This window comes from Microcebus murinus, chromosome 3, assembly GCF_040939455.1.
Source record: "Microcebus murinus isolate Inina chromosome 3, M.murinus_Inina_mat1.0, whole genome shotgun sequence".
In the NCBI taxonomy this organism is placed as follows: Eukaryota; Metazoa; Chordata; class Mammalia; order Primates; family Cheirogaleidae; genus Microcebus; species Microcebus murinus.
The window spans coordinates 18,102,521-18,127,646 of NC_134106.1; the positions used below are offsets into that span (position 1 = coordinate 18,102,521).

General features: G+C 43.7%; 1 long non-coding RNA gene across 1 annotated transcript; it reads right to left on the minus strand.

The window, feature by feature from the left end:
* Positions 1 to 4,469: 4,469 nt before the first annotated feature.
* Positions 4,470 to 25,097, minus strand: LOC105884307 (uncharacterized). Its single transcript, XR_001160162.2, has 3 exons — positions 25,014 to 25,097; positions 5,554 to 5,771; positions 4,470 to 4,807 (listed from the first exon to the last, which is right to left on the minus strand). It is a non-coding gene; the product is annotated as an uncharacterized LOC105884307 (long non-coding RNA).
* Positions 25,098 to 25,126: the final 29 nt, after the last annotated feature.

A 25,126-nucleotide genomic window follows, 5' to 3' on the forward strand; every position in this document is an offset into this window, starting at 1 on the left:
ACAATACGAATCATCACGGCTGTAATTACCTTAATGTACCATTTTTCACTGAGAACCCAGGGAAGTGCTTACATCTACATTAGCTTTCAGGCAATCAAAGACCAGGAGGGGAAGAAAAGCCTGAAAATGGTATTAATGTGTGAAAAACACTTTATAAAACACGGATATCTCAAGAACATCCTGGAAGAATGTTTCACCAGGCTGTCTACAATTCACAGCTCCGGCCCGAGCTCTGGTTTGTGAAGATGGGGAACAAAGGTGCCTTCCTCCCTGGGGAATTAGCACCTGGATCACCTGCTGCTGTCCAGTGTGGCACCTCTCCTGGGAGCAGCTGTCCTGCATTGCCACAGTGTGTGTTGAAAGGTGACAGGTGGAGGGGGCCCAGGGCCCAGGTCTCCATTCGGGCCTGGCTATGGCTGAGGGGCCAAGGATGGCCCAAGCGTAAGCTACACCTGGCATCTCTCTGGGAACCTTTACATCCATCTGTGCATCTTCTTTGTAGCTTTCCTTGAAGCGGATTGGGCCAGAATTAGGTACAAATGATACCATATCTATGCACCAAGGATGGGAGTTTGGAAAAACATAAACCCACAGCCTGCTCAGATCCAGGGAGGTCCTGCGTGTCGTAGGCCTCCCACCCTGTCCACGTGTGAGGATGCGTGGAGCCTGCCAGGCATCTGCTTCTCAGTGCTGCTTCTGGCAGTGCCATCAGGACCTGTCGGCCCTTTTGCATGCAGTCGGCTTGCCTGTGGCTTTCCATGCTGCTCACTCCCCACGGCGCAGACTAAGGACGGCCTCCCTCTATGGCTGACGGCGAAATAACAACACCCAGCCGTGAATGTCCATGCAAGCCAGCAGCCCACCTGAACCCTTCCTCAGCTTCACGTCCAGGTGCCGTGTCCTGGAGACACCGTTCTGGACAGTAACACTGACACTGCCCTGGATCAGAGCCCCATCCTTTCTTATCAGAATATTTAATTTCATGTCTTTAGTTCATTCTCCCTGCAATCTTTTTAACATACAAAAGCAGAGTGATCTTTCTGCAGCGCATGTCTGACTTTGCCATCCCACCATTGAAAACACTACAGCCCGATCATGGGTTTCCCGTTACCTACAGACCCACGTCCAAACTCCTGCCCATGGCTTATGAGGCCATCCATGATCTCGTCCCTCTCTTCCTCATCAGAGCCAGCCCCTGTGCAAGACAAAATATGGGCTGAATGTCTGTGTCCCTCAAAATTCGTATGTTGAAATCCTAACCCCCAATGTGATGGTATCAGGAAGTAGGAGCTTTGGGAGATAATTAATTCACAAAGGTGGGACCCTCATAAACGGTATTTGTGTCTTTATATAAGAGACCCAAGAACTCTCTAGCTGTCTTTCCACCATGTGAGGACACAGCAAGCAGACAACAGGCTGCAACCCCAAATACGGTGCTCACCAGACAGCAACCACGCTGGCACCCTGATCTCAGACTCGCAGCCTCCAGAACTGCGAGAAAAAAACGTGTGTTGGTCCAGGCATGGTGGCTCATGCCTGTAATCCCAGCACTCTGGGAGGCAGAGGTGGGAGGATCGCTGGAGCTCAGGAGTTCGAAACCAGCCTGAGCAAGAGCGAAACCCCGTCTCTACTATAAATACAAAGAAATTAATTGGCCAACTAATATATATAGAAAAAATTATCCAGGGATGGTGGCGCATGCCTGTAGTCCCAGCTACTCAGCAGGCTGAGGCAGGAGGATCGCTTGAGCCCAGGAGTTTGAGGTTGCTGTGAGCTAGACTGATGCCACAGCACTCTAGTCCAGGCAACAGAGTGAGACTCTGTATCAAAAAATAATAATAATAATAAGTCTGTCTGTTGTTTTTAAGCCACTCTGTCCACAGTGTTTTGTTATAGCATCCCAAACTGACTAAGACCACATGAGACAATTAAGGAGATGATGTCATTGAGTCTATTGCAATAGGAAGAGCTGTCATCAAGGAGGAAGATATCAAAGAAAAGGAAGGGGTCTTGAGTTTCATAGAGGCAGGTAGATAAGGGAGTCATCAACAAGTCTTATGGAAGTCATGAGGAAGAAAGGAGATGAGTTTGTCTAGGAACACGCGAGTGCAGAGTAATCCTTGCGGTTAGCTTTTCTTGGAACACAAAAGGGTGGAAGACTTCTTGACAGCCACTGTTTCCAGGAGCACAGGGCTCAGGTGCAGATCAGTGTCGTGACCACCTGTCACTTGCCCATTCTCCATTGTCCTCCAGCCATAGACACACTCGCCTGAGCCCCATTTCATACCCCTAGGACAGAGCTCCATCTGCTCTTGAGGAACCTGTGTCTGCCTGCGATGCCCGACCAACCTTTCAAGGTTCAGCTCAAAGTTCACCCACCTTCTCCATCACATCTTAGCCAGGACCTACTTAGTCCAGTTGTCATAAGGTTAAATATTAATAGAATGATGTAAATAAAGTCCTTTGCATGCTGGCCTGGCACCTGGTGAGTGTTCATGAAATACAGACTTATTAAAGTCTTTTCCAGCTGAGCCCTGCAGACAGAGCTACTTCCATGCAAGGCATGGAAGGAATCTATCTTCACACCTGAGTCACCAGGACTCAGTTGCTGCCATTTGTACCTCCTCCTCATGCTATTGATTCATTCTTTCCACAAGCACCTATTTCTCCTCACTGGGGCTGCAACAGCAAATAAGACAGCCCTCCCTGCTGCTGGCCCTTCTGGAGATCACAGCCCAGAGTGGCTACATGTGAGTAATTAAACAATGGCAATGCAGAGTGAGATGCCTGCAGTACCAGGCTAGGTGCACGTGCTCTGGAAACACAAAAGTAGATACTCAACCAGACCTGAGCAGGGGTTGCAGGCAGGTTTCTGGAGGAAGCCACCTCCAAGCTTGGATAAAGGAAGGACTATTCAAAAAAATAATTTGTAAAAGGTCTCAAAATTGGAAGGTAAGGGCAAGAAAGGTGTGGGGAAAATGTCTCGCTTAGGGCAAAAGAACTGATCTGATCTCTCTTGGCACTCCCAGTTCTCTCTCTCTCTCTCTCTCTCTCCCTCTCTCTCTCTCTCTCTCTCTCTCTCTCACACACACACACACACACACACACACACACACCCTCATAGCTTATCTTTGTCTGCCTATAAGCATCAAGGTGTGAAGAATAAACCTTTGATCCTACATTTTGAGTGGATCATCTGTGTCTGAATATTTTGTTTCAGTGCTGATATGAATCTAAGTCACTGGCCCCCTTAAGTACTCTTTTAATTTTTTTTCCTTAGAAGGTAGATGGGACTAAGACTTTACTCTGAAGAAGAGCTAAGCAGAAGAGAGTAAGGTGGCCACATGATAACCCCTCAGTAAACATTTCTTTCCTTCGCCTTTTAGAGGGCGAGTGGAGTGAATTGTGCACTGTGTGTGTGGTAACATTAGCTACTGCCAGGAAGAAACCAGAGTTTCTTGTCCCAAAGCACCACACATAGGCACAAACTCCTGGGACAGGGAGCAGTGGGGGTGGGACTACTAGTGAGTGAGTAGGTGTGAGGACTGGTGCCAAAGAATGGTGAGGGGTGGTCAGCAAAGGCCCGAGAAGCCTCTCTGGAGAACTGAACTTATTAACCTCGACTTCTCCCTGAATCCGCAACCATCTTCTGCATGGAGAAGAGCAGGCATTCTCTAGATATGTGTACCTACTTACATTGTAGATGGGCCACTCGGTAAAACTCACACACACCCAACATTGCTTGGAGGCTGTGGGAGCCCTACCCTTAGCCACTGGAGAACTCTCTACCTGTTTGCTCTGCAAGGCGCCTGCCGCAAGTCTCTACTGACACACCATCAACACTCATGGCTAACTCAGAAACCACTCACCATCAAGTTCAGGTCATCCCACTGCTCCCTCCCCCATGCAGAAGGCAATTCCATGGCCAAGGATGCACAGGGAATTGTTAAGGATCTATGGATCCATAAGAGAATTGAGTAAAAAATACACACACATAGACACACACACACACACACACACATACACACACACACACATACAGTTGTCCCTTGGTATCCTCAGGGATTGGTTCCAGGAACTCCCTCAGATACCAAAATCTGAGGATGCTCAAATCCTGGATATGAAATGGCATAGTATTTGCATACAACCTACGCACATCCTCCCGGTATACCTTAAATCATCTCTAGATTACTTATGATACCTAATACAATGTAAATGCTATGTAAATAGTTGTTACGCTGCATTGTTTAGGGAATAATGATGAGAACAAAGCCTGTACGTGTTCAGTACAGATGCAATTTTTTTTCCAAATAGTTTTGATCCACAGTTGATTGAATCCAGGGTTGCAGAACTCACCGATATGGAGGCCAATTGTATACATACACAATGTAACAACAGGAAGGGTCCTTAGGAGACAATATTGGCTTCCTATTTTGCAGAGTCCAGGGAAAAATGAAAATGCAGGGCTCTTTTGTTCTTATTATCAGCAGTTTATTTCATGATGGCAACAGCAGGGCATGCAACCAAGCCCGGGCGGGACCCCATTGACCACCGGCCCTCTTTGACGGCACAGGTCACGCACCCACAAAGGCAGCCTGCCCAGTGGCCGTGTCATCCAAAACCCTATTTTATAGACAAGAAAACAGAAGCCCAGAAATGGAAAGGAGCCCCTTGTTCCAGTTCATTCCCACACCCAGGGCGGCCCGCATGCCGGGGTTCTTTAGTGGCTTTACTGGGGACCTGTTCCTCTGTCAGTTGTGAAACTCCAGGCAAGCTACTGCACCTCCTTCTTCCTCAGTTTCCTCATCTGTAAAGTGAAGATAATGATAGCGCAGACCTTGATGATTCATTGCGAGATTAAATAAGGCAGTGAAACAAAGGATTTAGAGGAGTGCCTGACACAGAGCAGCTCTCAATAAATGATCACAATTTTAAACATCAGTAATAGGAGTAACGGTAGTTGTGGTGTTTCAGCAAAGAGGCCCACATGCACACTTGTCTCCTTTGTCTGTGACCTTGACTCTTTGGTATCGGTAGGAGAGGACACCTTTCAGGGGCTTCCCTTGCGAAAGCCGATTGTGAGCTACCGGGTGATCTGAGGTGCAGGGAGTTAGGACAGAGTAGCTGCATCAGGCCCAGAGCAATGCTAGGCTTTGGAAAAAGCTGATCCTAACAGTCCTACTTCCAGGACTATCATTTACTCTAATCAAAGGTTGGGCTGAGCTGCCTGAAGTCAGGGCTTCCCAAACTCGGCTCACTTACAGTACATTGACCTGGCATGCTTGCCAAAAAGTCAGATTTCTGGATCCCTAGCCCAAACCCAGTAAATCAGAATCTCCAGGCTAAGATCGAGGAATCTGTTCTAACAAGCGTATTTCACCCCCGTGGGTGAGGACCACCGCCCAGGGCCAGCTGCAGCATCTCCTTCCCTATTGCTCTGCTCCTGTCAGGCTGGCGCAGCCCTGGGCAATCTTGCACGGGCAGGCCACCCAGCAGGCGCCAATTAAAGCGTGTTGGTTGGTTGTCGGACAGTTCACTGCACACGTCTCACACCTAACACACAGTAAAGGCCGACTGCTGTGCCAGCTGGGCAGGCCACTCCCTCTGGGCCTGGTCCAGAAAGCTCTGGCTGGGGTCCCGACGAGCCCAGAGGGGCTGAGCATGCACCGCGGGACGGTGTCTTGCTCTCTTGCAGCCTCCGACTGTGGGCCATCTCTTCAAACGCTGGTATTTCCTCAAGCTTCACACCTCACTGCTAAGCTGTTGGAGCTCTATAATAAAGGACAAAGGACATTTTGAGCCTCACTTTTAAAAAACTTCAAAAATTTCCCCAGCCAGATGCACAGGTTCAGAGACTGATTCAACACGGTAAGTTATTCCTGTGGGTGTCTACACCAGCTCTGCCAAGCGCGTGGCAGACAGTTCTCGTTAGCCAAGGCAGCCCACCTGGCCCGTCTGTCCTTCACTCTGGGAAAGAGAGAAAAACCCAGTGGAAACCAGGCTCTGGTCATCTTGGGGATGGTCGGGTATGGCTTCATCACTCTGCATCTCATCCTCCTCTCCCCAGCACCCAAATAGCCCCTCTTTCAAAGTACCTTTTGCACCTCTTTGGGAAGTTGGCAGAAATTAATTAAAGCTGACTTCACTCACTCTTCCTGGATGGAGTCTCCAATGGCCCCAAGCTTGGCCATGGGGTGCTGCATTATAAGAAAAGGGAAGAAGGACAGGAGGGGCATGGAAATGCCACAGCAGCCACCGAAGGAAGGGGGCCAGTGTGAGGAGGTGAGGCAGGTGCCCAGGGGACCCTCTCAGGGCTCTGGAGTCCCCGGCAACAGCTTCCAGACATCCTTGAGAATTGAGGCCCACTCAGCAATCCTCTCCAGGAGCAGCTCCCAGCCTGTGCAGCTGCCGGCCCCCATCACAGCCCTGTGTGACCCAGAGCCACTCCGCCAGCCCCCGTGTCACCTCCATCAGCAAGCCAGGGAGGTGGCCAGTGTGGATACTTATGAAAATGAGCACAGTACGAAAGAAGAAAAATCGCAGGCCCACCTCCCCCAAAGCTTTATTTTTCATTATTTTGGTTCACAGTACTTTTCACCAGGTGGATTTGTTTTGTTTTTGATTTTTATCCATTGGCTTATGCTATGACAATGTAAGCTTCACAAGGGGAAGGACTGTGCTTTGTTTTGTTCACATTTTAAGTGCCAGAAAACACGTAGATGCTTAAGATGTGGTTATTAGCAAGCATGAAGGAAGGAGCTCACTTAACCTGCCCCAATCCTGATGGTCCCGTCTTTCGGTGGCAGCAGGTGCTATCCGACTGAGATAGAGTATTTAACAAGCCATTGGGGGATAAGGAGTTTTGTTGACATTATTCTTTTTTAAAAGATCAAAATATCTGTCAACCCATTAATTTAATTGCTTTTTTCCAATAAATAGGTAAGAGCCTGAAAAGAAAACATAATAACAAAAAGCATGCGAGGAACAAGTGGCAAAGCTCTGGGGAAGGAAGCTCCATCTGGGGGCTGAGGCGTCCAGAAAGGGGGTGTCTTGGAGGAAGTGATTTTCTCGGTCTGTTGGGGCTATTGTGACAAAATACTTTAGACTGGGTAATTTATAAACAGCATGAATTTGTCACTCACAGTTCTGGAGGGTGGAAAGTCCAAGATCCAGGTGGCAGTTGATTCAGTGCCTGGCAAGAGCCTGTTCCTTATAGATGGCACGTGCCACATGTCCTCACATGGCATAAGGATGGCACAGGCCCTCCAGACCTCTTTGATAGGGTGCTAATGCTACCCATGACGGTGGAGCCTTCACAACTGATCGCCTTCTAAAGGTCCTGTCTCTTAACACCATCTCCTTTGGGGTCAGGTTTCAACACATGAAAGTTCAAGTTCAACACATGAACTTGAGGATGGCACAAACGCTCAGACCCATATTAGTGAGCATCTAGGTCATTAACTGGATTGAAAGGAAGACATTCTGTCTTCTGGCATTACAGGATAGGCTGGCTGTCCCCATAGCCTTGAAGATGACACCAATCACAGCACTTAGCAGGTGATATTTTAACACTGGTGTGGCCCTCGAGCTCCTGAAAGGTTCCATTTCATTCATCTCTGAATCCTTGGGCTCTGGCACACAGTAGGTTCTCACTAAATGTTTGCTGAACAAATGTCTGACCAGATGAATTGGCAGCTACATCAAGTGGGAGGAATGAAGTGAACAAAGGTAGAAAAAAATGGTGTAGACCGACATGGAGTATGTGTTTGCTCGTTGCTAATTAACTGGAGCTCTGGATAATTCATGGTCACAGTGACAGATGCACCTTAAGTCCACGGTGGTCTAGGCAAAGAGCTACATCAAGAAACCAGGCCCTCTAGCCTCAAAGCACCTTTGTTGCCGTACTTAGGGCATTACGCCATAAAGGCATTGCTTTTTCAATGGTTTTGTAAAAAATGAGTGCCCGTGTCTTCATCCTCTCCCTGGGGCTTTCCCTGCAGGCTGAGAGACCAGAGAGTCTTGGCTACTGCGAAGAAAACAGGACCCACTTCAGACGATGAGATTCTGGGACACACGTATAAACCCTGGGCAAGTGAGAAATGCTACCAAAATATCAGGTCAGGGGTGAGGTGGACATGGCATGGGTCCCTCCAGCTCTCTGCCCCTCACAGGATTTCTGGAAGAAACCGACTTGTGCGCTTTCTAACAATAATCTAAACCAGAGGCATCTGCTTTCATCTTTTTCAGCTGAAAGGCTTTTTAAGCTCCCCACTGTTTGTTTTGGTTTATTACTGAAAGGCTAAAACCATAAAAAAAAATCATTGTTGTGGGTATTTTCCAGTTGAGATGAAATATTTAACAAGGGCGAGGTGGGGAGGAGGAAGTTTACTGAAAATACCATTTTTTAAAGGTCAAAAAATGCATAAACCCATTACTTTAATATTGTTTGTTCCCACAAGAGGCAAAGTATCCAGAGCCCTCCCTCAACTCCAGATTGTCACGCACAAATGCACACACACGTCAAGTCCTTCCCCCTAAACCACAGCTATGATCCTCTTACAGCCCTGCTTAGAATCTTCCGTGGCTCCACCCAGCCCAGAAAATAAGATGCAGTCTCCTCAGCCCAGCGTGAAAATCCTACCACAATCCAGCTTGACCTACTTGTGCATCCTCACTGTCCACAGGGGCCTCAAGCCCCTCTCCAGATCAGCATGTCAAAAAGATATATTCTTGCAGAAATTTTCAATATATAGTTTTACTTTTTTGTGTCATCAAACCAGGCCGGTATCTGTTTGAATTACCTCCCACTTCTCCCTTCCCTTCCATAGTGACACATCAAAATCCTCCCCACAGCTAGTGCGGCCTCATCTCCTCTGGGATGTCTCCCTGTCACCGCAAGCAGAGCACCTTAGGGCCATGCGGCCACACTGTGCATCTGTTCTCGGCTGATCTCCCTGTTCGGGCCATGAGTTTCTTTTTTTTTTTTTTTTTTCCTTTTTAAATTTTTTTTTATTTTAGCATATTATGGGGGTACAAGTGTTAAGGTTACATATATTGCCCATGCCCCCCTCACCCCTTGAGTAAGAGCTTCAAGCATGTCCATCCCCCAAACGTTGCACATCTTACTCGTTGTGGTTGTATACATCCATCCCCTCCTCCCCCCTCCCGCCCTCCCGACACAGGCCATTCTTAAGGCCTGTAGATATCTGTGCCCCCACCAAACACATGCCTCCGCAGGGTGAGTACTCAGTATGTATTTTTTGAAAGAGTAAATTAAGAAAGAAGCAATCGAGCCCTTTCCTCTCTGCAACGTTTGCTTTACTATTTATGCAAAAATCAAATCCTTAGAACATGCCAAGGCACTCTACATAATGGATGCATCCTCTGATTGGATTATAATTAAAATAAGATTTTTTTTGGGGGGGGGTGGGTAATAACATAGTTACCTCAGTTGGCAGAAGGGAGGTGGCAGATGTGATGGATAGTTATCGAACAGTCTGCACGCTGCCATAGTGTCTGCCCTATTAGTTTCCTATTTCAACAAAGAGCTTTAGAGGAGCTTCCCAAGAACCTGCTGTTGAATATCACCCCCAAGGATAGCTGGATTGGACAGCACGAGGAAGTAAGAAAGCTGACAGAGCTGACGGAGGAGGAGGGTCACAGAGCAGGAAGGTCGTGGGGCAGAAAAAACGTGGCAGTCAGTTCTCTAAGAGGCTGCAGAGGGGCACAAAGCTGGGGGCTGAGCAGCCCGAGAGGCAGCGCCTGCTCTGCACACGTTCTAAACCTGCCTCTGGCGGTGCAGTAGCCGCCAGCTGTGCTTGGCTCCTGAGCACTTGAAATGTGGGCAGTGTGAAGTAAGATGTGTGGTCGGTGCAATGAAATACACACTGGATTTTGAGGATTTAGTATGTAAACTAAGTCATTAATGATTTTTCTGTCAATTGTATGTTAGAGTGATAAAACATTAGATATAGTGGGTTAAATAAAATACATTATTTTTATTGTTTTTAATTTCAGCATATTATGGGGGTATAAATTATAAGGTTTCAATAATAATGCCTGGCACAGTGGCTCACGCCTGTAATCCTAGCACTCTGGGAGGCTGAGGCAGGTGGATCACTCAAGGTCAGGACTTCGAAAATACATTATTATTAACTTCAATTTTTTTTATTTTATTTATTTATTTATTTCTATATATATTAGTTGGCCAATTAATTTATTTCTATTTATAGTAGAGATGGGGTCTTGCTCTTTCTCAGGTTGGTTTCGAACTCCTGACCTCGAGCCATACACCCGCCTCGGCCTCCCAGAGTGCTAGGATTACAGACATGAGCCACCACGCCCGGCCGGATTTTTTAATTTTTTTATGTGGCTAGTAGAAAATTTAAAATTACATATGGGGTTAGCATTTGTGGCTGGGCTGGAATTGTATTTCTATTGGACCATGCTAGTCTAGACTAAGTTTTCTAGACTGAGTAGGATGTCAGTTTTCTCACCCCCGAGGAGGATAAAGCGCATCATTCATACTCTAAAAATAGCAGGTGCCGGAGCCAGGCAGCCTCATGGTAGCATGAGAGTCATTTTCTGGCCAGATGTACATGGTCATTTTCCCACTGCTCAGAGGCCTAGGATTGCCATCTGAGTCTAAAGATAATAAATAAACAGTGTGGTTTTTACCACAGCCTTAGGATTACTGACCATCCGAAGCCCCAAGCAGGAAAAGTGCCAAGAAGTATCCATCATATTTGCATGTGGGAACAAAAATAAAAGGTCCTCTAGGCAGGAGCTGTTATGCTTTTGCTTATATTTTTTCTATCATCATAGGGCTCATTCATATTAATGGTTTATTTAACCTGGTATTTCTAAATGGGCTGATAAGTATGTCTTCACTGATTCTTGATTGGCTTTGGGTACCATTTACTGTGGATGCTTAGGCCTAATTTCTTATCCCCCCCCAAAATGGCTTTAAGATTAATGTATAATCAAAGCAGTCTCAGAAATAAAAACTTTGGACCACTGCTTCTCTTCTTCTGCTTGAGTAAACTGAGATTTAGCATAGCAACCAGTTACGGGCAATGCACACTCCTGGGTGGGGGGAGGGATGGAGGGCAGGGTATTGTGCATGTGAATATCCCTAGTATCAGCAAAATTCTCTTTGCTGTAATTGACTTACCCCTGAGCTTAAATTATGTTTGTACAAAACCTTTACTTGTGCAAAGGTGGTGTATTAGTTATCTATTGCTGTGTAACAAATTATGTCATAATTTAGCAGCTTAAAACAATACACATTTATGATCTCACAATTGCTTTTGGGTTAGGATGTTGCTGAGCTGGATCTTTCCTCTCAGAGTCTCTCACAAGGCTGCAACCACGGGTGGCCAGAGCTGCAGTCATCTGAAGGGTCAGCTGGGGCAGTATTAGCTTCCAACCTCACTCACATGGTAAAACTTTCATAAATGTGTGTATGCATGTGTGTAGTTACTTATGTTGCTGAGACAAATACTTTCAAAATTGCTATTGCTTTTTCTAGTAACTACACAAATTGCTCACTGTGAATTTATATCTGCTCACCACTCCCCTACCTCCCTTCCCTGTTCCACATATACACAAGCCTTCAATCACAGATAAATTCATTCCACAAAAGGCTGAGTCAGCATCTTACATGGAGCCAGCCTCCCTGTATCACATGTGAATTCTACCAAAAAAAAAAAAAAAAAAAAGGTTTGTAATGCAATTCTTTGTGAGTTTTCACTTGCAATTGTACTAATGGATTAAAGACCAAAGAGGGAGCAACCTCTTACATGGCAGAATGCCAAAGGCTCCTTGAAACCAGACCATCAATCTCTTGACAATCAAGTGCCCACCCTTTTGCCAACCAATTCATTCCACCCAAGAGACCACCTGAAAAGCAAATGGACTCAATGTGAAGTTGTAGCTTTTGAAGTAAAAAGGAAAGACAGAGTAATTTTTAGAATAGGTATATTCTACTTCCCCCATGCCTTTCTCTTTGTTGAGGCTTATTAACCCCCCTGCCTCTACCAGCCAAAGGACCATGGTGTCAGGAACTATGAAAGGGAAAAACTACCAGTGCAGCAGCACCCCTCAGGGCAGACAGCCACAGACCCACACCCAGGCGGCAGGTCCAGCACGAGGAGGCAGCCTTGTGGAGGTCTGCAGCCCCAGGATGTGGAGAGGCCTCTCTTATATCCCAGTGCCCCCACTCTGGCCCCTTGTCCAGTCGTAAGGGAGCCCCCGCTGACGTTTCAACTGGCCTGCCAGTGGCTGTAATACCACCATCCATCACAGTTAGGTTTTACTGCAAAGCTCTTTTATATTTTCATGGTTTCTAAAACCTATCCATTATTTCCCTGCCTAATTAGATAGTGGATCTGACTATTATGTGTATAACCTTTTACTGATGACTCAGCTACCAAACACGGATGACCTCAAGACTAGGAATTGTGTACCTGTTTGTTCACAATCAAAATAGCCTCATTTTCAAGTTCTTATATCCATTTTGTACAGATTTGCTCTTTCTTCTCTCAAAACTAGGCGTTTGACCATTATTTCTATATGTGGTTAACCAGCCTGATTAGAACCGTCTCCTGTATGTAAAACAACACACATGTACATGCATATGCTCCTTTAATGTGTTGTTTCTCATCCACAATGGGCTTGGGGGAAAGAAAAACCAAACGAGGAAATCTATGTAAAATGAGTTAAAAGGCTCTGATTAAAGGTTTCAAGGTATCTCCTATGAATTTAATGCATTCTCTTTACCTTTGTTACTTAATTTGTATAGATCCTTACAGTTTCATAGCTGTGCTCCAAATAGCTACAAAGAATGATAAACTCTGGGTATGTGATTAAAGTTCAGTTTACTCCTTAACTTTTATGCGTATCTAACAATGGTGGTGGTGTGTGTGTGTGTGTGTGTGTGTGTGTGTATGTGTGTGTGTGTTGCATTTCACCAGCACATTACCCACGCTATTATCCAGGGCAGGAATATTGGAAGATATTATCTCAAAATTCTTCTTCAGCCTTCACATTGATAAGTCACCAAATCTTTATGACTCCACTTAAAACATTTCTCAAAGTCATCTCTTCTCATGTACCCCATTTGCTATCGCTATTTGTGTTAGTTCCCTGGGGCTGCTGTGATGGTTAATTTTATGTGTCAACTTGACTGGGCTGTGGGGTGCCCAGATATTTGATCAAACATCATTCTTTGTGTGTCTGTAGGGATGGTTTTGGATGAGGTTAACACTGAATTGGTAGACTGAGTAAAGCAGATTGCCCTCCCCAATGCAGGGCAGGGGCTCATTCAACAGAAAGGTGGAACCCTCCCAAGGGTAAGAGGACTCCTCCTGCCTGATTATTGAGCTGAGACCCGAGTCTTTTCCTGCCTTTAAACTTGAGCTGAAACACTGGCTCTTCTTAGGTCTTAAGTCTGCCAGCCGTTGGACTGAAAACACACCAGCAGCTCTCCCGGGTCATCAGCTTGCCGACTCTAGATCTCACAACTTCTCGCCCTCCACAATCACATGAGTCAGTTTCTTGTAACAAATCTCTCTATACATATTTGGCTATGAATACATACATTGGGTTATTTATAAATATAGATGGTTATAAATACATGTACATACATATTTTTAGATATATTTGTGTGTATGCATGTGAGTGTATCCTGTTGTTTTGTGTCTCTGGAGAACAGTGAGTGCCAAATACAGCCACCACAACAAAATACCACAGGCTGGGTAAACAACAGACCTCTATTTTCTCATAGTTCAAGAAGTCCAAGATCAACAGGGGCCTCCCCTGAGGCCTCCCTCTTCAGGCTTGCAGATGGCCACCTTCCCGCTGGGCCCCTGTGGCCTTTGCTCAGTGCAGGCACACCCTGGTGTGCTCTTCTGTCCCAACCTCCTCTTTTATAAAGGCATATAAAGACTGTGTTGTGCTGGGTACCCTAACAATGCACTTTAACTCAATTACCGTTTAAAGGCCCCACCTCCAAATACAGTCCCATTCTGATGTACTAGAGGTTAGGGCTTCAATGTACAGATTTTTGGGAGACAAAATTTGGCTCATAGCACTATGACTATACTTTTAGTTTATGGCTGTTTGTCTTCTATGATTTTTTTGTCTTTCTTCCTCCACCATTGTGAACTTCCATATCTATGTTAACTAATCTCCCTCCAATCCGAATTGGATAGGGCATTATCTGCTTAATTTGGTCTAAAAGATCCTTGATGCTTCATGGCTTATAGGGCGCAGTTGAAAGGCTTTATCCAGACATCACCAAGATCATCTGGGTCCTACCCCTAACTACCCTTTTCTAGCCTCATCTCTCATCATCCTTCCTCACTTGCCCAAAATCTTATTTGTAGCCATCCCAGACAACTCTTTGTAGAGAGCATGTACCTTTTTGTTCAACTCAGAGGCTTTATCAACAATATCCTTTGAGATTTGCTGCCTCCCTGAACACATATCTTCCAGCAATTGCTGCATAATTATCAGTGGGTCTGAATCTTCCTTTCCAGGCAGAATATAATTCTTGAACTTCTTTTTGTCCAAGTAACAAATTGTATTAATTGGTTAAACAATCAAATATTTGCTGGGTAACTACTTTAGGTCCAGCCTTTTCCTAAGGATCAAACTGCTCAGTCTATTTGGGAGGTGGAAAATATACATGGCATAGAGAAATAACAGCACAATTCATACTCTCTTGGCCTTCTCCCAAAGACGGCCAGCAGAGATAACTCATTGACATCTACTGCGAAGGATTTGGTAGAATCAATGGTTTACAATAAATTGAAACACACTGTCTAATAGAATAGCAACTTTTCTTCCAGCATAACATATACAACAAACTCAGTAAGAGCCAGCTCCAGCAACCGCAGATGTGCCACCTAGAATTAGGCACATCTGGAAATAACATGGGTGTGACAATCTAAAGACTCTGACCATCTATTTCGGATGTGATTTCAAAAACTTGGTGTACTTGGATTTATAGGATGAATAGGCTACTACTGCCATATTCTAAAATAAAATAACATAGATCCCAAGGAAGTCTGGGAAACTGAGGACACTGTGTGCATATGGTTACATGGGCAGGGGTGATGTGGTTGGGGGCTACCCATAAGCCGAAATCTATACATTGAAACTTCCAGGACAACTTCAACCCCTTACGATAAATTAGGCAGTTAAGTGCCATCAGTCAATTTCTCCTTCCCTGTCAAAACAGTAAGCTACAATATCACTATTGTTAATTATCTAAACAAGCTGCTTACAGGAAGAAATAATACTATCACAAAAGAGATCAACAATGCCTTCCTGGGAATTTCAATTTTAATTTCATTTTAAGATGTTATGGTCAGGTGAGTAAAATTTCACCAACAGAAAACTGTCTTTTCCAGGTCTTACCTAATTGACCAAACTAAAGGGAGGAAGCACATGGAAGGGGGATTTGAATACATGCTAAACATTGCCTTTATAAAGTTCAAGGGAGAACTGATGAAGTCATGATAGAAGAAATCTTACTAATAATTCCCAGGCCGTTGGCACAGAGACTGTAACTACGGTATACAGAGGACATGTGCTGACATGATATATTAATTTCTGGATGGATGACCAGACCACAAAGCTCGGGGTGTTCTAATGTGTGAGGCAATTGCTGTCATAGCATTCTTGGAGTGATAACTCATGCAACGTTGCCCTGTTCGGGTGATGTTAATGGGGGCTGAAATGGGAATAACATCCCCAGAAAGTCCCCCATGGTCCAAACATCAGCGGTGCCTGTGAATTTTTCTGGTCCATGGCTTAGCCATGGGGCCATTGTATTGAACCTTCTGTTTTGAATGCATCCAACCTTGAATTTGAAATGATGGATCTCCTTGGGTTTTAAGCCCCTGACACTATCCATTAATAAATATTCATTTTCCTCTTCTCCCTTCAGTAGCATTTTCTCATCAATCATGACTGAAGTCACTGCTGTGAAAGCCCTTTATCCATTCCTGTTCATCACTACACAATTCCGTGCATCCTTACAAAATTATGAAATTATTGAAGATTGGGTGCAAACCTTTTGTTTGATGTGGGTTTTAATTGTCATTGAGTCCAGTGTTTATTCCCAGAATGAAATCACTTTGTTATTTTTTTCTCCATCTTCTTCTAGTACATGTATAAATCACCCCATTGGATTCTACTGTCTTGTAAAAATAAAAACGATCCCCAAATGTCCAAGAATTACTCAGGGACTATTCAGTGTTCAATATGTCAAAGCGGCCAAGACAGACAGTCAGGAAGAAGATTAGAATCAATGAAGAAAAATCCATCCCGGGCACAAGTTGTCCTGCTGCCAGCACTGCCGGGGAAAGGCCTGCTCGCGCGGCACTCTCATTACTGAGAGAAAAAGTCTTCAAGCATGAGAGCAGGGATGAGCCTGCAATCTCTGCTGCCTGAGTTCTTAGGACAAATCCACAGTTTATTTTGTCAAAATAGATACTCCTACGGTGGGGCTGTCTGCTGAGCGGCTTTAAGATCCCCTTTATCTCTCAGTTGCCTCCAGACAGGGAACAGAGAGCCACCTGGGCCACAGCAGGGGGCTCAGCAGTAACCCAAAAAGATGGGATGCTGAGCTCTCTCGTTATCCCCTGCGGATGCACCACCAACAGAGGCCCTCTGCCTGTGCCAGGCTTCCAGCTTGGTCCCTGTCTCTTCTCATCCTTCCATCCAGCACTGGATCACATCCAGTCTCCTCCTGCCCAATTCAAACTCATTCCACAACTGTGGGACTTTTTAAAAGGTTAACATCTGCCTGGGTTTCAAATCGAAAACTGGCCCAGGTGTTGATAGTGTTGACAATCAGAGATTATGGCAATCAACATGGGATCGATGAGCACATCACAGACCAAGATTGCATGAGCACCTTGTGTAGGCAATGGCCCCATGCCAGAGTGCACATTAGCAAAAGCAGACTTTGGAAATGGTGGGGTGGCTACAAAGGGTAAAGGCAGGGGGAAAGAGAGGCAAAGAAGTTGGGACAGGTTTACTCTGAGGAAAGCAAACACGGAGCAAAAGGTTCATCTTCCCTTTCCATGGAAAATCTAGAAATATACCGAAAAAGATATTTGCTCTCAAAGCATTGCTAAACTCACACAATGGCAAAAAGAATCCTGGTCTCGGCATCTACCTAGGTTGTCTATAAAGGCCCTTCTAAACCTTCGATACTGAGACTTTCTGTTCTGGAAGGGAAATAAATTCAATTCTCTTGGATGGAAGTCAGGGACAGGAGATTGATTAAATTCCTGCCTCCAATCAAAAACCCCCTCATTCTCAGAATGGAAACCTGAGGCCCAGGGAAGATGACAGTGGACCAGAGTGATGCATCCAGATGTTCACGTGAGCAGGACTGGAAGCCAACTCTCTGGGTTTTCATTCTAAGCCTTTTTCCCCACACTTCTTATCACTTGGGGGTGATAGTGGCAGCAGGTTTCTCCTTGCTACTGAAAGTTAAGTGCTAAATACAGCTTCCATTAGCCTGAACAAGTGATCCAGGAATGGCTGCAGGGTTGGCCCAGAAGACCCCATGGCAGGTTGTTATTGAAGTACCTGGCTTTTAACAGAAGCCTCCACAAATGTGTCTCAGGAAGTGCCACCAGTACCTATTGTGGCTTTGAGTGTGTGACTTGCACTTTACCGTGGTTTATTCATTTCTAAAATAAAACATAGAGCCAACTGCTTTTACAAGAATGCTGGAAGAACAAATTAATGATTAATTATGGCGCAAAGAATGCCATGAAAATTACTCTTACTTGACATTATGATTTCCAACAAACCTGTTGTTATAATTATATGTCCAAGAAGTAAGACTAAATATTGAAAGTTTTTTTTTAACTTAAAAGATGGCAAATGAAACATGAATAAAACAGTTTAATACAATAAAAGCTCATAAAATATTCCACAATCATACTTGACATGCACAGATCTCCATCACCAGCTGCCCAATGTGACAGACTCCCGACAGGCTTGCAGTTCTTCGTATCACGGCCAACGAGCACAGGCTGCTGGCATCCTCTCCTACCCACTACGATGATGCCAGAGAGAAAAAGGAAGCTTACAGATTTAAGAGAGGTACTCGAAAACCAGGAAAAATTTGTGTGAAGTTTCTGGGGAAAGAGAAGTTTGGTGGTCAAGGCTAGACAGTAGCCTTAAGTGGGGCAGGTCAGGGCCCTGTTGGAAGACATCTGGTCTACCACTCGGAGTCCCACTATGGCCCTTGGCATATCATTTCCTGGCGTCCTTCAACACAGGGTGGGACACAGTTGTTTAAATTCCCCCAAACATCCTACACACAATGGCATCACAGAGGGGGATACCCTAAAATAAGAAGAAATTAGGAAATTCTTTTGGAAAGGGCACAAGGAATGATTGAGCACGGATATCAACACCAGAAACTCTACATCCTCCTAAACTCATCAAGCAGAACACTCTAGGACCTAAGGTTTGTTCCTCCATACAGATGCCATCACTAGCCAAGGTTGCTGGTGGCTCCTAGGATATAAAGGTGAGTTCATAGAGAAAAGTGGGATAGCTAAAGAGAATGTACACTGTCAAAAAAAAAAAAAGGCAACAAATGGAACAGTTACAGCAGAAGACAGAATATATACCAAAAGGAAGACAGGTCTTTAATCAACTCAGACTTAGTTTTCTTGTAATTTGTGCATATGTGAGCTAATTCTTCCCAAATACATACTAAATGACCTATTATTTACTCTCTCACTAATTTGTGATGTTGTCTTTGTCCTATACCAAGTTCAGATATATATGTGGATTGAAAGAAAAAAAAACAGATTGTGAAAGGCAATAGTATTAAATTTACAGAGGAAATTTAGTAGAATACATATTGACCTCAGGTTGGAAAGGTATGTACCTTATAGTGAAAAAGGTTTTCTTAAACAAAACTCAACATGCATAAAGCATGAGTGGGGAAAAAAGTCTAAACAAAAAAAGGTATCTGTGCCTTAAATGTCACCTGTGCATAGGTCACAATGAGAGCAGCCTGCAAGAAGACATTGATAAGGAATTTCTAGATATATGAATAACTTTTACAAATCATCCAGAAGGAGATCATAAGACCAATACAGCATAAGCAAAGGATGAGAATAGGCAACTCAGGAGGAATCTGAAAGGCCAATAATAGAAGCTCACACTCAGTGGTCATCAGTGAGTATCACTTTGCTAGCATCACAGAAGCAAAAATTAAAAGTAGGTAACATTAAATGTTGGAAATAGAAATGTTCATGCACTGCTGATGCCATTCTGGAGAGAATCTTGGAGAACTCAATGAAATTAAATATACACATAGACCATGACCTGGCAACCATCCCATCCCTGAATGCGTAACCCAGAGAAGCCGTCTCCCTAGTCCACTAGGAGGCATTTATGAGGAAGTCCAGGTCCACATTATTTGTGACAGCAGGAAGTTGACAGGCCATGACTAGAAAATAGTACATGAAATATGATGGGACTCTACCATGAAAAACTCTGCAATGGTCCGAAATCACCAACCAGTTTTGCATAGAGTAATAGGAGAGTATGAAGTAAAAAAATAAAAATGAGATTTTAGTCAATTGCTATTTATATGAATTAAAATATACATAACATGTGTTTTTAAGGGTGCACAGACAACTAAATAAACATGGAAGTTGAGTTGGAAGGATATACATTAAATACACTGGAGAGAGTGCCAATGCAAGAAGGGTAGAGGGAATGGCATTTGCAAAGGAAAGTAATACAATTAAAATGAAATGAAACAAAAAGGCACCTTGCATGGGATAATGATGATACTGCACTATTCATTCATACATGTGTGCACTTGCTCATCTGGTGAATACATGTCCAGTGCAGTGCCTACTTGCACCTTGCACACATGTTAGGATTACAAAGGTGAGTGGACAAGACAAGGTTCCTGCCCTCACTCAAGTTCATACTGGCAGACTAAGGAATAGAACTGAGGGTTGTAAGTAAATCAACTGGGCCTCTATGATTCTAAGGGAAATTGAGGTGATGATGATAATGATGATGACATTACCTTGGAAGTGACAGATATCCCAATTTTAATCATTTCCAAATCTCACTGGCATATATATTTAGATGAAATGAACTTTGGCAAGCAGGGTGTTGGAATGTGGTGAATTTCCTCTGAAGGATAGTTTAGACCTCCAAACCATAACACAGGAATTCATTGTGGAAAGACTAAGTTATCTGTTGCCCAGCAGCAATTCTCATGCTGTGTTCTGTCCACCGGATACACACAGCTCTCCTACGACAGTGGATGGGGAAAGGAAACATAATACCACCTGATTAGGCAATTTTTCCTACTGTTATCCCTCATTAGGTTGCTCCCTGGTGCCCAAACATAGCCTGGGCCTCCGTTGCCATGCTGGATTCTGTTCCCTGTGAATGGATCTGCCTCTAATCCAGATCGTCAAGGGGAAAAGATGGAGATAGATCTCCTCTAGAACAGAGAAAGTGCTGGTCAGTGCAAAGTGAGCACTTGACCCAGCCCCTGGCCACTCTGGGCCCTACCTTAAAACCATCCTGAAGAAATGCATTTTGACAAAATTTGCCCATGCAATCTGCATTTACAAGACAAAGCAATGCCTTTGCAACTTCAAACAGTGGCACAGGTATGTGGGTTTGTGCTTGCAGAAATGGAAGTGAAGAGCGAATTAGGGGTAGATACAAGAGGGGATTAGAATATCCTCTGGGGATAGCACCTAACCTCAAATTTGGAACTAATATATCTCATTCTTAAGAATGCTTCTCAGAAATTCAATTTCCAAGAAAAGGGGCTCATTTCTTTTAAGACCCCATCACTTGGTATTTCTACCTTTCTTAAACACTAAACATCCTGGATTCCTTCATTTGTCCCATGTTTCTCCCTTTCTCCTCTCCATACATTTTTCTGCTTCTCCTGGAGGAGAGTCACAATCATGATCACCGAGACTATTGATAATGACTGAGGCTAGAGGTGGAAAGAGATTTCCGGAAGTAAACATGTGCACTTTCTCAGGGTCAAAGCACAGCACTTAAAACCTTCAGACACAGGGTTTTCGAGACATCGCAATACCCTCCAGCGTTGGCAAAGGGACAGAGAAGTGGACACTGTCACAGCACTTGGCAGTGCATTCCAAGGGCTTTATACTTGTCCCCAACCTCTGACCAGTAATTGCTCTTATGGGAATTTATACATAGGAAATTATCAGAAATACAAAGATTGACATTTAGAAATACTTAATGCAGCATTTTGTATGTGACCCATGTGTCATCTGAGGCCTTCCTGTCCTTTGAAAATTAAATAAAGTCATTCCAAGACCCTCTCTCATATCCTATGGAAATTCCAATGTCTTCCTCAAGATTTCTGAGGATTTGCGGGGACTTAACCTTTAAGTTCCTGTAATAAATGAATTCTAAATCTTCCCAACATCAACCTAAATTCGGAGCTTTATACCAAGAAAGGCCAGGGAACACGGTCCCTTTTCTTAACTTTCTTTCCAGAACAAACACCTGGAGTTTGTGTATGCTTCAGTCTTGATAAAGGAATCAGGGAAAGGGGTAGAATATACACCATAGGAACACTTTACATTTTAATAGTAAAAGACCTTTCTCAAAAAATGTCTTTAGTTACTCAGACTTCCAATCAAATGCTGGCCTCCTCCGTGTGGCTCAAGTCACCGCTCTTTTCCATTTTAATCTCTTTACTTTTCCTTCTCCCACTTTGCTGCTTGCCCTAACCCTGAATTTTATCCAGAACAATAAACAGAGCCTTGTAACTCTCTGTGTTTTGCTGTCTACAGGTAGACCAGGCCCTCACAGCCACACCAAAGAGCCTTTTGAGATATTTTCTTAAAAATGGCCAGTTGTGTAGGATTTCTTTCCTAATGAAGACATGCAGAGTGCAAGCTTCCCTGTTTGTCAGCTGATATCATCATGCTTCCTTCCGTGTGATGGCCAGAACCGTGGCTGTCATTTTTCTAACCACAGGGAGAAACACACAAAGGCCAAGAATGGAAGAGTAGGAAGGGCCGTGGGCCCTAATAACATTATTGAGCTGCAAAATTAATCTGAGGAGGAATTACCACCATTATTCTTTTTGTGATAAATAATAAATGTCCCTTACTTTTTATCATTACTCAAAATATTTTTACTTGCAGCCAATGACATCTTAACAGATGCATGATATATCAAATTCTTTTAATATCTTTAAGCCTAAGTTTCCCATCTTTACTATGGAAATTATAATAGTAATTTGCTATATCGAGTTCTTGTTAAGATAAAATAATGTCTACATATAGTAAATAATTTATACACATTATACTTGTTACTCATTTACTAATTCATTTATTTCCTGAATAACGATTAGATGTCTTTAACAATATGGTTTTTTTATGCCTTTTTTTTTTGACAAACCTAACCAAAAAAGTCTTTGCTCTGAATCCATCTAAATCACATGTCATTCACCTAGCATGCTCTGTGCTTCCTTGACTCTGTATTTACTATTCCTCTGTCCTGGTCTTTACTCTCCTTTTTCAAGACCCAAGGAACTTATCCCTCCCTGACTTTCCTACCTACAGAATATATTGGTCATTTTGTTTTCCTCTGTGATCCATAAAATGTGTATATGTCTCCATCGGCATGTTTCATGAATATTGATGGGAATGTGATGGTATTAAGGCAAGGGTCCAAAAAAGAAAAATTGAATTCTACTAATCAATGCTTCCCCCAATGGGATTCTGAGGGAAATATTCTCAAGTAACTGTAGCCAAATGGGAAATAAGGTACTGCTATTAGCTCACAGTGCCCCCCTTAAAAGTTGGATTCTAGAAATGGGCTTGGCTCACGGCCAAAATAAGGCCTCCTATTTCTTCCTTTCCACTGTAGTCTAAGTGTGGCCTATTACCCCCATCACAGAAACCACAAGAAAGAAAGATCAAAGCAAAGAGAAAAAGAAATGGTCAGGCACCAAAGAAGGGGGCACCTTGGTTTGCCATTTCTATAACATCAAACATTGCAGAATACAGAGAGGGACATGGACTAGCTCCTTTCTGAGGCCTGGCTCCATCTGGGTCTGGTTAACTCTGGGCAATGAGAAGTGCCTGAGGCATAATCAGTGCCCCGAACTCTGATCAATAAGGTTTTCTTCCTTGGGACATTTCTGATGAAGGGAGAGGAGACTAACACTTCCTTTCCCAATAGCATGAGTATGATTAACTTTTAAATATTTATGCCTTGGCTACCTGTGTAGCTATACCACTGTCCAACAATATTTATCGCCCTAGCCAAGACATTTCTTCCTGTGGCCATGCGACTTTCTTTGTCAATGAAGTATGAGCTTCTAACTAGATGACAACACTTTTCTCATTAGAAGCTTAAGAGCCAGAACTTGCTTCACCAAACTATGACCTCACTGTCAAGGTCACCAGGAATGTTCTGGAAAGTGGCTGTGTTTTCTTCCTGGGCCTGGAGTAAGGACATGGCTGACACAGGGTAGAGCCCCCCACCCAACCATCAACAGGCAAGTGCTGTGTGTGAACGACAAAGCTTATGTTTTTGAAGTAACTGAGATGCTCAAGGTGTCTGTGGCAGCAGCACAGTCTCCCCAATCCTGACGATCTTCTACTAACAGGAGCACAGCCATGGCACCCTCAGAGCCTACACAAAGCTCAGCACACATGCATGCTCAGTGCATCTGCCGAATAAACTAATGGACAGTTTCAACCAAAACTTGTGTTTTCTTCACTGGGAGACAACATCTAGGAAAAGACATTAGACTTTGGAGTCACAGACACTCACTTTAAAGTCCCACTTTGGTACTTCCTAGTTGTGAAAACTTAGTCACTTCAACTTTCTACAACTCAGTTTCCTCATTTAAAGGGATATTTTGTTCTAAATGCCATCCTTCAAGGGGTTCTTGTGAGTGTTACATGAGATAACATGTATAAAGGAACCAGTATGTTATCGGGACATCATATAGATGCTTAATACATTACGTTCAGTATTAACGATATTGTCCATTTTTTATTTTATGCAACAAAGCTGCACAGAAGTGATAGCAGTGGAGGTAAAGAAAAAGAGTAATATATTACAGATATTTCTACAGTACAATCAATAGTGCTGAATAATTGAATCGGTGTGCAGGATTGAGGAAGAAGAGGGGAGAAGTGAAAAAGAGGACATCACCAGATTCACTAAGGAGGTGGCGTGGGGACTGCTCTTTGATCTCAACAGAGCAGAGGGAACAGATTGTGTGTGACTTGGCCTGGATGCTGGGCGGGGGCAGAGGATTATAAATTCAATTTTAGGTATCTTGGATTCCAGAAGGCTGTGGGTCATCTCTGTAGAGTTGCTGAGTTGATAGTTGAATATATAGGTCTGAAATTTTGGAAAGATTTATGTCTGGAAATATAAATGTTTGTTGATCAAATTAATGATTGAATGGTTGAATGGGGGCCAAGAAAGATGAGTTAACACTCAATGAATTATTCGGTGAGCACATTTCACATTTCATGTGTACATTTTTGCATAACCAGCAATTGTTTACGGGGAAAGGAATCGGTCTACTGTGAACCTGATTTCTATGTCCTATTCTGAGAAAAAAAATTATTAACTATTTTGAGACTTCCAAAGTTGAATTAAAAGAGACCATGTCTATTTAACCAAATATAAAGACAGTCACTGCAGATAAAGTATTTGGAAAGTGTAAAAGAACTAACCTTCCTAAGCAAAGTTTTCAGAATGCTAATTTTTAGTACCAATTTTTGTGTTTCATATACTTTAGTCAGAAGTATCTTATTAGTACTAATTATTAATCACAGATGGAGTTAATAGAAGATGATGGAGTTTCCCCAGATTATTCATTCAACACCTTTTTTTGAAAGCATCAACTCTGTGAAAGGTATTGCCTTGGCTATATCTCAGAATGACAAATTAAAAGCTAACATGATTCCCACCTTTAAGAAGTTCACAGCTTCGGATGGGTTGATGATGCAGGGCATGATAAGGACTGGGACGGTTCTGGCTTGGGTGGAGCAGGCAGTGATGACTTCCAAGGAGGTGGGGAATT